Source organism: Morus notabilis, unplaced genomic scaffold (assembly GCF_000414095.1).
Source record: "Morus notabilis unplaced genomic scaffold, ASM41409v2 Scaffold212, whole genome shotgun sequence".
NCBI lineage: Eukaryota > Viridiplantae > Streptophyta > Magnoliopsida > Rosales > Moraceae > Morus > Morus notabilis.
In genome coordinates, this window is record NW_010361298.1 from 129,373 (window position 1) to 142,857 (window position 13,485).

At 35.2% G+C, this 13,485-nt stretch overlaps 1 pseudogene; it reads left to right on the forward strand.

Annotated features, from left to right (window-relative positions):
- The first annotated feature begins 303 nt into the window (after nucleotides 1–303).
- LOC112091803 overlaps nucleotides 304–13,485 on the forward strand; it is a 28,001-nt pseudogene continuing 14,819 nt past the window's right edge.

The window sequence follows — 13,485 nt, forward strand, 5'->3', positions numbered from 1 at the left end:
TAACCAACTATTGTTGTGAGAATTGGTGCATAGTTAATATTCTTAAAGGAAAAAAATTTAATAAACTCCAAATATCATACTTAATTAATAATTTAAAGTCTAGAAAACACATAGCATAACGTGTACATTTTAATAGGAAAAAGACAAGAAAAAATTTTAAAAATGCTCATTTTTGGTGTACAGTATTGTATTATTTTGATTGACGACTGCAATCCGAATTAATCAGGATCGGGGTTGGGATTGGGGTTTGGGAATTTATTCCCTATGAATAAATGGACTAAAACTGTTCAATCATAATTTAAAATGGCAACTAAGTCCTATATATCAAAATCCAAATTATCGAAAGAAGTACAAAGTGAAGATTGGAATTTAAGAAATTCTGATAACGTGATATGGCGATCGAGAACATAACTTAATTTGTTTGTTTTTGTTTTTTTTGTTTTTGTTTTTTGTTTTTTGTTTTTTGTTTTTTTTTTTGTATTTCTTTGATTAATTATTAATCTTCGTTTTGTACTAATTTGCCGTAGATAAAGGATTTTCATATTGCTAAAAGAGAGGAAGATGTTGCCTACTATGTTGGTTATGTAGGTGAGCTCATGATCTTCATATTGATTATCTAATCTTTTGTTATAATTTGTATTTGATGCAATATTATGTGTCCAGCTAATTAATTAATAAACTTACCTACTTTTATTAATTATGTCTTAATAATAGGAACTGTCAAAGTGTTGGTATATGACGTCTATAATTACTACACTACTTCTTTTCTTTTCGTATTTTATAAATATAAATGTAAAAAAAGTTCACCTTTATTCATGATTCATATCTATCTCTGAAATATATAGTATGCTTGAATTTTGTAAATTCAGGGTTATTTTCAACACTCCGTTTGGCCTTAGTGTAAACTTTTGGACGGTCGTCAGTATAAGGTTTCTTCTTGAAAGTTCCTATGGTTTAATTGGACCTGTATTTATAGTCTCTGTCTCCCTCTATTTTATGCATGAATCGGCTATAAACAGCTGGGTTAACTTTCTAAAGTCAACACTGTTTTGGGTGTTCTCTCTTATTTTCTCCCTTTTGGACTTTTTCTTTTAGTTTTCAACATAAGTGTACATCTCATATTTTTGACAATGAGCCACCCACATCGACTAACACTAAGCTCTAGGAATGACAACTGTGAGAGATTTAAATTTGGCCCATATTAATTAATTAATGCCTGCCTAGTGCAAATTTTAAACTACATTAACATTTATTGGGAAAATAAATAAATAATTAATTGTTATTTCACGTTAGTACAGCATGGGCTATGGGAATGACCATCGGACCGGGAATGGGAGGCTTCTTTGCCCAGGTAACTCTTGCATGCTGATCATATTGCTCCTTTATATTAAATTGGTTATCTTTAATTTCACTTTGGGGACGAAATATACCTAAGAAAAACACACACACACTCTCTCTGTATATATATATATATATATATATATATATATCCTTGCAAATTTTTATTTTTTGTTCAGCCAGCGGACAAGTATATTCTAAGTATATTTTCCAAGACTTCGTTCTTTGGAAGGTAGTGTTTTGTATGTCTTATTAATTATCTCAACATTATATATATCTAGTACTGTATTCTATTGCATTGCATTCAATCATTCATTGTTAAGAATAATCACAGAAAATACTAACAAATTTTCAGTAAAATATGGCATATTTTCAATAATATATTATAGAGTTTTCTATATATATATATATATATTGTTTGCAGATGACATGGTACTATATATATATATATATAATGATAGATCTAGAGATCAAAGGCTTAAATAATCAAGTCTTACAGAAAGGTATACACACTACACATCCAAGCGTAATTAATTAAGTCTTACATTAAATTTGTAGCCACACCTCCATCTTACATTGAGATTGCAGTGCGTATAACATAATAGATGAGATAGAGATGGCGATATTATTTATTTATATATTTATTCGAACACAAAATGAAAACATGCATAAAATGGAAACACGCTTACGTAGGAGATGATGAAAGTAAAGAAGATAGATGGCAGAAACAAGTTAAAATCTCAAATCAACAATCTCTTTTGGGAATGCAAAGTTGGCCAGTCATGTGCCAACTTTCGCCTCCACCAGGATGCACATACGGGCATGTGGGAGCGAAGTCGAACTGGCCTATATAGTGTTGAAGGTTCCACTGTGCATCCATGTCAACAGGTGGGAACATGCTGGTCCAGCTGACAGTGGAATACTCGAATCTACTATGTGTGGCTCGTTTGAACGTTTTCAAATCCTTGTTCTTATGTATGTCCTTCGTGTCGATATCGAAAATGAAGATATCCCCGTAAGGCCTCACAGAGTGCACGAAGAGAGGCAGAGAAATTGGATCAACAGAAACTGCGGCAAGATCCGATGTCACAACGATGCTTTTTCCGTCCGGACTGAAGAATGGGTGGTTCACATGCCCTGCAAGGTCATAACCACTCCCTGCCACTCTTACCACCGCCGACGGGTTGCTTGTATTCACTAAATACACTGCAAAGTATCCTGGGTCGAGACCATTGTCGAAGTTTTCTTTTTTATATTGATCCGCCCCGTAAGGATTTTCACGGCTTGAAGAGAACACTATCCAATCTCCATTTGGGGACCATTGGCAATGTGTGTCTGTCCATTTGCCTTCTGTTAGCCTTGTTAAACACCCATCTTCCCCTGATTGTGCGTCCATTATGTATAGATTCTTATATTTTTCACTCCCTCCATTTCTTGTGGATCGATAAACTAATTGGGTCCCTGTTACAAGCACAAGTTTCAACCCATTCATATATTATCAATTTGTCAATTAAAAATGACTATATATATATGTATATATAAGGAGTAATTATACTTAGCGCCGATTACTTGCTAATGGAGGAAATTAATCAAGTTAATTACCTTGTTTATTTACCAAAAGAAATTTGTTTAGTTACCTTCTATATTGGTGGACGCGAAGGCATTATTGAAATCTCCTGTTGTGAGCGTTTTAAGTTTCGGATTATCAGCAGTTGACACGTTGATGAGGGCGGCGATGTCTAGTTTGTCATTAGGGCTGAAAGCGGGTCCCACGCACACGTACAGTGTATCCTTTTCTGGATTTCGGTTCCAAACCGTCGCAAAGAGGCTGTTTGGTTTGCCCGCCTGCATGAACAAATTAAAATTAGTACGTACTCTGAACACACTTAAAACTATATAAATAAATAGTAATGCTAAATATTTATATATGAGAATGAATATTAATCTAGTTAGTAATTACATATACATACATCGTAAACAACACGCAAGCCAGATGCATCGGCTAACCAGACGGCCTTGAACTCATTGTCAACAAATGCAAGCTTAGAGCCATCTTCGGAAAATGTTGGAAACACTCCCGGAACCCTAACCAGTTGTATGGCTGGATCCGCAGACTTGAGCTTGTGGAACCGCCTTGTGATACCGTCCTGACTCTGTCACAACTCACAATGAATTAGCTACTACTACTTCCGGATAATTAATTGTATTAATTGGTAGCTAGTTAGGCTCTCATAATAATTAGTCAAGTAGCGCGCGCGCATATATATATATATTTGATCGAGGAATTCAAAGTGGCTGGCAGTGGTACCTTGATGGTACGGCAACGATGGTAACCGATGCGCTTATTCTCACCAATAACATCAATCACAAAGGGGTTGAAATGGTCAGCCAATAGTCCGGTGTCTTGAGTGATTTTTATGTTGGATACTGTTTCTCCACTAGTTGCAGAATATTCAAATATCTCAATGTGCCGATACTGATCTTTCACACGGACATCATTGAAGCTTGATATTTGACGAATAGTTGCCACTGCTACAGTGGTGCCGTTGATGGCTGCCGGAGTGATGGCGGTAATATCCTCCGGGGTTATACGAACAGGTGGTACGAGAGATCTGCCGATGACGGCTCGGAACACACCCCAATAGTCCCCAACCTTGCGATGGAAAAATAGGACGTCTTCACTTCCCCATGTTGGCCACCCACCATCCGTTACAACCTTGTAGCGAGTTTGAATGGGATTGTCAATGTCAAACACATAAATGTTAGTCTCTAGATTTTCGATCTCGCCATCCCATCCGCGGTCCTTTCCCTCGAAGGACGCCACCGCTATCTTCCTTCCGGATGGTGACACGGAGGGGCTTAAATCAGCTTCCCCTGTTAGATGGAAAAACTAAATCAACTTAATTAATTAGTTAAAATAATTCGTTATATATCAAGGAAAATTAATTAGGTAGGAACCTGGGGGGGTGAGACGTTCAGTTTCTCCGGTGTTAAGATTGGTTTTATAAACGGCAGTCCAGGGTTGACGACGTTTAGGCGCGGGGTCCTTGGTGGTGACATAGATGAGATAATCACCGGCAACGCAACCGCTGTCTTCCATACGAACGCCACCGAATGTCGTTGTGCCGTAAATATCAGCCAAACTGAAGACTTTGACTTTGGGTTGTGTACTGTCATTGAAGCGGAGGGCTATGTGAAGCGTTTCGAGCTCGTAGTCGCCTCGTTCGGAGACGAAAAGAAAGCCCGAAAGACGACCTGAATCAACATCAGCGTCTTTGTAAAGGCCAAGTGAAACCAATTTCGGGCGGTTGAGAATCGTCTTGAGAGCCGCAGGTGGAATCTGTTGGCCGTTGTAATTGTAGTTGTCGGACTCTAATTCTTTAGGATGAGTGATCAAGTGAATCTCATCGGCAATGGACTTGGGTGGAGGCTCCAGTGGGCGCGAGTATATGCCCAGCGGAACCGGTGGCCGATAGGTTGCGAAGAATGCAATAAAGCCTCTATTCTCTGTTGCCATGAATGATCACTCTACGATTTCTTTCTTTTTTTTTTTTTCTTTTTTTTTTTTTTTTTTTTTTTTCTAATTTTTATTTTTTTTTTTTGGGAAAATTTTTTTTTTCCTTTTCTCCATTTGCTCTTTTTTTTTTTGTCTACTCAACTTAATTGTTTGTACTGAGGAAAATTTCAGAGTAAGTTGGCAAACACTACACCTTGAAGATATATATATATATATATATATAGATCCCGGCTCAACTGCTCAAGTCTTTGTTTATTACAAATAACTGAAAGAGATTGCCAATGCCATGTTGATGACGAACAATGTGACGACGTAAACTTAATATACAATAATCTTTGGCCCTTTGTCCAAATTCACATAATCTTTGGCCCGTTAATTAGAATAAGAGAAAAAAATTTTAAAACTCATATCGAAAAAGAATTAAAATTATATAGGAGTTTTTTACCAAGAAAATAACTCAAGTATGAAGACATTTGAAAGGAATTATTTTAATTAAAAGAAAGTATTGCAATGAAAGATATTGTAAAAAATAAAAGAATTCTCAAAAGAATATTAAGAGAAAAAATAAAAAGGATAACAGGTAAAAAAAAATCAAAAATTAAAAAAAAGAGAAAAATTTTAAAAAAAGAAGAAAAAAAATAAGAAGAAAGAAGTGGCTAACACGTGACCTTCTAAGTTGACTTAATTGCTTTTATAGACGTTAGACGTTAGATTGGATATACAGATAGTCTTGAAAAGAATAAACTATAAAAGAACCATTGACAAAATAAAATAAAACTGCACTAAAAAAACAAAATAAGATTAGAAAAGAGAAAAACACAAGTAAAAACAATTAAACTGTAAAAAACATTCATAAAATAAAAATATACCTGCCAAGAGCCCCAAGGGGCATCCATGAGGCCGATCCCTCCGAGGAGAAGAGGCCTCCATGAAGAAGGTTCTTAAACCTGCCAAGAGCCCTAAGGGGCATCCATGAGGCCGCCCCCTCCAAGGAGGAGAGCCCTCCATGAAGAAGGTTCTTAAACATGCATCCATGAGGCCGACCTCTCCAAGGAGGAGAGGCCTCCATGAAAAAGGTTCTTAAACCTGCCAAGAGCCCCAAGGGGCATCCATGAGGCCGACTCCTCCAAGGAGGAGAGGCCTCCATGAAGAAGGTTCTTAAACCTGCAAAGGGCCCCAAGGGGCATCCACGAGGCCGACCCCTCCAAGAAGGAGAGGCATCCATGAAGAAGGTTCTTAAACCTGCTAAGAGCCCTAAGGGGCATCCACGGGGCCGACCCCTCCAAGGAGGAGAGGCCTCTATAAAGAAGGTTCTTAAACCTGTCAAGAGCCCCAAGGGGCATCCAGCCAAGAGCCCCAAGGGGCATCCATGAGGCCGACCCCTCCAAGGGGGAGAGGTCTCCATAAAGAAGGTTCTTAAACCTGCCAAGAGCCCCAAGGGGCATCCATGAGACCGACCCTTCCAAGGAGGAGAGGCCTCCATGAAGAAGGTTCGTAAACCTGCCAAAAGCCCCAAGGGGCATCCATGAGGCCGACCCTTCCAAGGAGGAGAGGCATTTAGACGGCCGACCCTTTCAAGGAGGAGAGGCCTCCAGACGGTCAACCCTTCCAAGGAGGTGAGGCCTCCAGACGGCCGACCCTTCCAAGGAGGAGAGGCCTCATAGGAAGCCGACCGTATAAACATGGGTCCACATCTCCAGAAAGGCCCCTGAGTGGACAAAGGAGTTCTGTATGGGTTTGAAGAATGTCAGTAATGTAGGCATTAATTACAAGCCCATAAACCACCCTTTAATGGACGGTGGATGATTAAAGAGGGATGTGCATAGCCGCAATAGGGGACAAATTGGATGAGTGAACAATGAAAAAGGTGGTGACAGGCTATGCGTCTGGGCTCATAGGCTAGTAGGCCACTCAAGTGGATGAGCCTACCAAGAAAAACTACCCATGAAGTAATCTCTAGCCTATAAAAGCGGCAAGGCCCCGAATGAATGAAAGAGAGGATTTTTAGCTATTTTTCATATGTAATCAGAGAATAGAGAGCTGATTCTATGTAATCCAAAAAGAGCCCAAAGGAAATACAATACACAAGTGGGTGTAGCTCTTCATTAACAGAGTGAACCACTATAAATTTCGGGTGTCCTCTCATTCAAGCATTATTCTCATGCTTTTAAAAATATAACAAACACTTCATAGCATAATTTCAAATATACAGCTAATTTCTAGCCGGTAACCCCACGGGATACCAGAGGGTGATCCGGCGTATGTCTGTTGACGAAATTTCACCGTCAACAATTATTAACAACATAAAATAATGTAATGATATATGACTTCAAATAAAAGAGCATAATGATATTTGACTTACAATAAAAGAACATATAGGATTTATTTGCCGATACCGCACTCACGTACAAAGCATCATCACTAGTATATTAGAAGAGATCAAAATATTGTCTTGAAAGAAAAATAAAAAAAATAAAAATAAAAAACTTGTTTGTTTGTCTCATTATACGACTAAGATAAACGTGTACCTTGTCAACTTGATTTATAAAAATACTGGTAATGGAAAACGAATCTCGATAGTATTGAAAATTGTAATATATTGCATATTGCATCAAATTGTAATATATAATATATTTTCTTATGTGAGAATATATATTCTACTTCATTAGGACTAGAAGAGTGGACTAAATTAAAAATTTCCAATGGCAAAGGAATTCCGATGGCTCGGTTAGTCAAATGCTAAAATTATTTGGAGGAAAAATGTCATGTAATGACATGTACAAACTTTTAAAGAAAGTTACAAAATTAATCATGAATCTCTTAAGATGAGAGAGTCAAGATAAGATAAATGCATTTATGCATCGTCTGAAGATTATAAGCCACGATATGAGGCCTTTAAGAAACTCAAAAATCTTGCAAACTTAGGTTCAAAACAAACAATATCATACCAAGTAAAAATTAAGATTGATACATAACTAATTATACGATATTAAGAGAATGTGTCGTGATTTTTAAGTGTGAATTGACTCTCGCCACAACTGTATAAACATTCAGCTTCTCTCCCCCCTACGTTCTCTTTCTCCCTCTCTCTGTTTCTCTTCTCAAGCCTTCTTAATTATCTCTCTCTCCTCATACCTTCTGTTTCTTTCTCTCTCCCCTTCTCCCTTCTCCACCAGCCACACTAACGTAACCAACATTTTTTCTTGCAGTAATGGCATTAAGGTAACCAACCTATCTTTTTTACTATATATATCACATCAAAACTACATATTTTTCCTGTGAGGAAATTTAAAATGCGTTTGGTTGGTGGATTCGTGCCATTATTTGAATCATGGTTCGTGGTTCGCTACAATATTTTTTCTCATAAAAAACACACACAAACTGAGAATGATTCTGAATCATAATTCTGAATCCATGAACCAAACGTCCACTTAATACACGCCATGGTCATTAGTCAATTAAAATATATCTTACCATGGAGATAAGGACAAGCTAGTTCGGTATATATGGAATGTGTATTGATAATACACGCCATGGTCATTAGTCAAGTAAAATGTATCTTATTATGGAGATAAAGACAAGCCAATTCGGCATATGAGAAATGTGTATTGATAATATGTATGAAAACACTTTTTTAAAATAAGCGTTATCTTAATAAATATATTAGATATAATTAAAATAGAAAAAAAATATCATTTCCTTAATTAGTCCATCATTAATTGATCATAGCAGTCAATGTTTAATATAATAAATGATTTATTGGACTACAACAAATATAATAATAAATTATATATATGGTTTTTTTTTTTAAAAAAACTTTTTAATTTAAATGTTGCTTGCTTTTGGTAAATTGTCTGTGTTCTAAAATGTTTTGCGGAGGTGTAAAGGGTAAAAACAAATCCGAATTGCACATCATTTACACACAATAATGAACAACAATTTATAAGGATATTTGAACAGTCCACTTCTAATATGAATGTTTAAATCCTTAGAAAGTCTAAATTTTATCATGGTATCAGAATCTAATCAAATTAAATAAGCAGCTCGATCTATTCAATACAAAGTTGGCGATTTCAAAGAGAATATCATCTTGTAAGGACATATAGATTAGGGTAAAAATAAACCCGAGTCCAATCTCTTTTACATATAATAACACCAACTTGTATACACATTAAACAACTCCACTTAATTAACGGTTGACCTTTTTAAGATGAAACCTCTCAAATTCATAAAAAGTCTAAATTCCATCAGGAGGAAATATAAACAACTGACAAAACTCCAAAGTCCTAAAACAAAACAACTTGTAAGTACCATTCTGATTTAGTATTTATTTATTTATTTTTCAACTGGCCTCGATGCAATATATTGAATATATTCGTTGTTGCCATGTGTTGCTTTTGACGCCCCTCCGTGAAATACTAGTTAATTTGTAGGAAAACCCTAGATGGATAATGTTACAAAAGAGCTCGAAAGAAAGCTAGTGAACCTGACTTAGGGACTGCTTGACTTCACTTTTGGAGGCTATTTTTAGCTTTTTAAGAAGCTACAACAGTTAAGGTTTTGACCAGCAATTTTTAAAAATTGCTTCCCCATAACAGAATTTGAGAAGCACGTCAACGGTTATTTTTGCACAGTCACTTATGCAGTTATTGTCCACATTTACTAAAATAACCTTGATAATAATAAATTATATATATGTTTTTTTTTAAACTTTATTTCAAATATTAGAGAAAAACAAAAATAGGAATTTACACAAGTTACTTTATTGAATACAAAAATAGGAATTCAAGAGTTACGCAAATGCCCTACACATTTTTACGTAAATACCCTCAATTAATTGGTTTTTTATTGCCACTTAAGCACTTCCGTCAATTTGATACACTGGAGTGAATAGAGGGGGTCATTTGACTTAGTTTTTATATGTCAAGGCCCATTTTGAGCGATTTTAAAATATCAGAGAGTACTTTAAAATATGGTACATAATTGAGGGCAATTATAGAAATAATCTTTTTTTAACTCAAATTCATACATTATGTCTTTATCTATTAAAAAAAAGTTCATAACTTTTTTTGTCGGTAGTCATTTTGTAATTATAAATGCTTAAAAAAAATTTCTATTATTCTTAAAAAGAAAAATAATTAATAACAAAATAAAATAACGTAATGATATTTGACTTCAAATAAAAAAACATACAGGATTTATTTTATTTGCCGATACCGCACTCACGTCCAAAGCATCATCACTAGTATATTAGAAGAGATCAAAATATTGTCTTGAAAGAAAAGTAAGAAAATAAAAATAAAAAACTTGTTTGTTTCTCATTATACGACTAATATAAACGTGTACCTTGTCAACTTGATTTATAAAAATACTTGTAATCTCGATGGTATTGAAAATTGGCATGCAGTAAGGTAACACCAGCTCATCTTTTTTGTCCATGTTGCATCAAATTGTAATATATAATATATTTTCTTATGTGAGAATATATATTCTACTTCATTACGACTAGAAGAATGGACTAAATTAAAATATTTCCAATGGCAAAGGAATTCAGATGGCTCGCGGTTATTCAAATTATAATAATAAATTATATATATGGTTTTTTAAAAACTTGTGTAAATTCCTATTTTTGTTTTGTTTTATTGAGTTGGGATTTCTATTTTGGTTCTACATCATAAAGCTTTTCCGTGGATATTTTCGATAACATCTGTCCGATTGTTAGATACTAATTCTTTTCCCTAAGATAAGGGGATCATTAATTTTTTGATATTTCTGTATAGCGCTTGTTGTTCCTTTCCTGGTCGCATTTTTCAATTTCTGAGAATGTTGGTGATGGTCTGTTTTCCAATTTATGATATACTGCTATCTTATCCTCTTTTTTTTTCTTTTTTTTTTTTTTGCCTTCTTTGCAGTGCTAGTTATTATAGTTTGCTTATTACAACATGCATGTTTTTAACTGCCGATCTAATATGAGTGTTGCTTGCTTGTTGCTTGTTTGTGTGTGAAGAATCAATCAGATTGGAACCTCTCTAGTATTTATGCTGCTTGGAAAATATTACAACTTTATTAATGGTAATATAATCAGATTGGAAAGGCTCATTGTTGCCTCTAACCAATTAATGTTTTGAGAATTGGGCATAGTTAATATTTTTAGAGAAAAAAAGATTCAATAAATTCTAACAATCATTCCTAATCAATAATTTAGGAAGCCCGTAGCATAACGTGTACATTTTAATAAGAAAAGGACAAGAAAAGAAATCTAAAAATGTTCAAATAAGAAAAGGACAAGAAAGAATCTAAAAATGTTTAGATAAAATGCATTAGTTTTTACGTCCCAGTTTAGGGGGATTCTATTACGAAGTGAACTATGGCAGATTGTCCAGGGTGTAAGGTTGAGCAATACAAAGATTTGCAGAGAGGTTTACCCATCAAAGATTGTTTTCGTATTTGGGTTATCCTCCTCGCTAATGGTAACTTTTTCTTTTTTCTTTTTTCCTTTTGTTTTGGAAAATACCTGTGTTTTTCGTAATATGTTTTCAGTACTGTCACGCTCTCAAACAGAGGTTAGTGACGTGGACACTTATTTTGAAATTAAACAGGAATTAAGAAAGTAATTAATCATAAGTCAAAATCAAAGATAATATATATATATATGAATTTCTAAACAAACCTTACTATTTTAAGAAAATTAAGTTTTAGAAAGAGTGAGGTGAACCTTATATACCACAATCACTGTTAAAATCAATATCAAAAGTCAGCATCGGCATCCACAGGGTTTACACTTGTGTATACATAAATAAATACAGAAAAGTAAATAACTGACATCAAACACAGTCTAGTAAAGTTTAAGGTTTATAATCCATGATGTTTATACATGCCTTAGATATTTATGATAATGAAAGAAACACTTCACCGCCTCCTCCCTTCTTGAATGGAATTCCTCACTTATTTTGTGCCACTTCTAGCATCACCTGAGAGGAGTTAAATATACATTTGAAATATAGAAAAATGAGCGAAAGACCTAGTAAGATATAAAGTTTATAAAATTGAATAAATAAATGAAAGTACAGGCCCGAACGAATTAGTCGGAACCAAACAACATTTTTCTAAAAGGAAAATGAACTTAAATTCCAGATTATAGGCAACCAGCAAGTAATTTAAGTAATTAAATTACTTACGACCAATGCAAGGCCAAACACCACCGTAGTGGCCCGTTCGGATTTCGACTTCTGCCCCTAAAGATATGATCTCCATATCATGTCTAGGCCATCAGCGGGCTTACCAGTTCGCAAGATATCTTATCTTAAGAAAATATCCATTAACACTTTAAATCAGTTCATTATGAGATCAATAGCAATAATCAAGCTATTGTGTTAAAATACTTTTCTTTATCAAACATGTCTTATCTTTACAAATATTTACATATGTCAAAACACTTTAAAACAGGCTAACAAGGATATGGATAAGAATATCCTATCTCTCGGATGTCAATCCTGCGGACAATTTCACGTAGCTCTAGCTCCACTTGTCTTTGAAGCTCCAAATTCAATCGTGACGCTAGCTTCGTTATCAAAATCAACGGTTTAGAATTTAATCTTTTTCTCTAAACAATCTAATTTAATTATATACAATTGTATCATACTAGTGTGCCTTGACTCAAATTCAAAGTTTATAAAATTCAAAGTTTATAAACAATTCTTAATTTAAATCATGATATTTTGAGAATCAGAATTCAATCAAAAGAAATGGAATGGAACAAGGATTAATGTGGCTAATCCACTCACTTTAAGTTCCCAATTGAATTTAGGTTGGTTCTACATTGAATTTCAGGGTCAAAACAGGGGTTTGGAACACTTCAGGGTTAGATTTAGTGTGCACCGGTCGACCGGTGACAGAGCAGTGTAACTCCTGTTGGTTGCCGAATCGAATCCGGCTGCGGAAGCGCGGTGGTGCGGGGAAGAGGCGGATCGTGTATAATAAAAATTTTCATAAAACTTTTGAGATACTCTATAGATTATATTAATTTATGCACGAATAAATTAATCTCATTAACTTATATATATCAAGAACTCAGTCAGGAAAAATACCTGGAAGCCGACTCATATGATAACTTGAGTTCTTTGACCACGAACAGTCCTTGCTCCAATCTTTGTGTTTAGAAAACCAATGTCTTCCACATCAATTCCTAGAATCCACGAAGACGTGTGTGTGGGCACACATGAGACAAAACGGGTTACAATAAACACTCGAATTTCCACAAACACCATCACATGCACGATGTGGAATTTTTGGAGAAAAATTTTTCCTTCCTTTCTTTCTTGAAAATTTCGGCCAGCCTTAACCCTTAGGGCTGAAAAATTGTTTCCAAAATTTCTATAGAGAAATTTCAGCTACCTCTAAAATTAGGGCAAAAAACCATTCCGAAAATTGTCTCAAAAATAGTATTTATAGAGTAGAAGTCAAACTTCTAGAAAGAATCCAATCTCTATCTCCATTTGAATTTCGAACCAAAATTCTCCTCTATCTCTTATCCCTTGTGGCCGGCCATGCTAGGGATTCCCATCCCTGTGTGTGGCACCAATACTGGATAGGGAAGGAAGAGAAAATCATCCTTTATCCTGTAGTCCAAT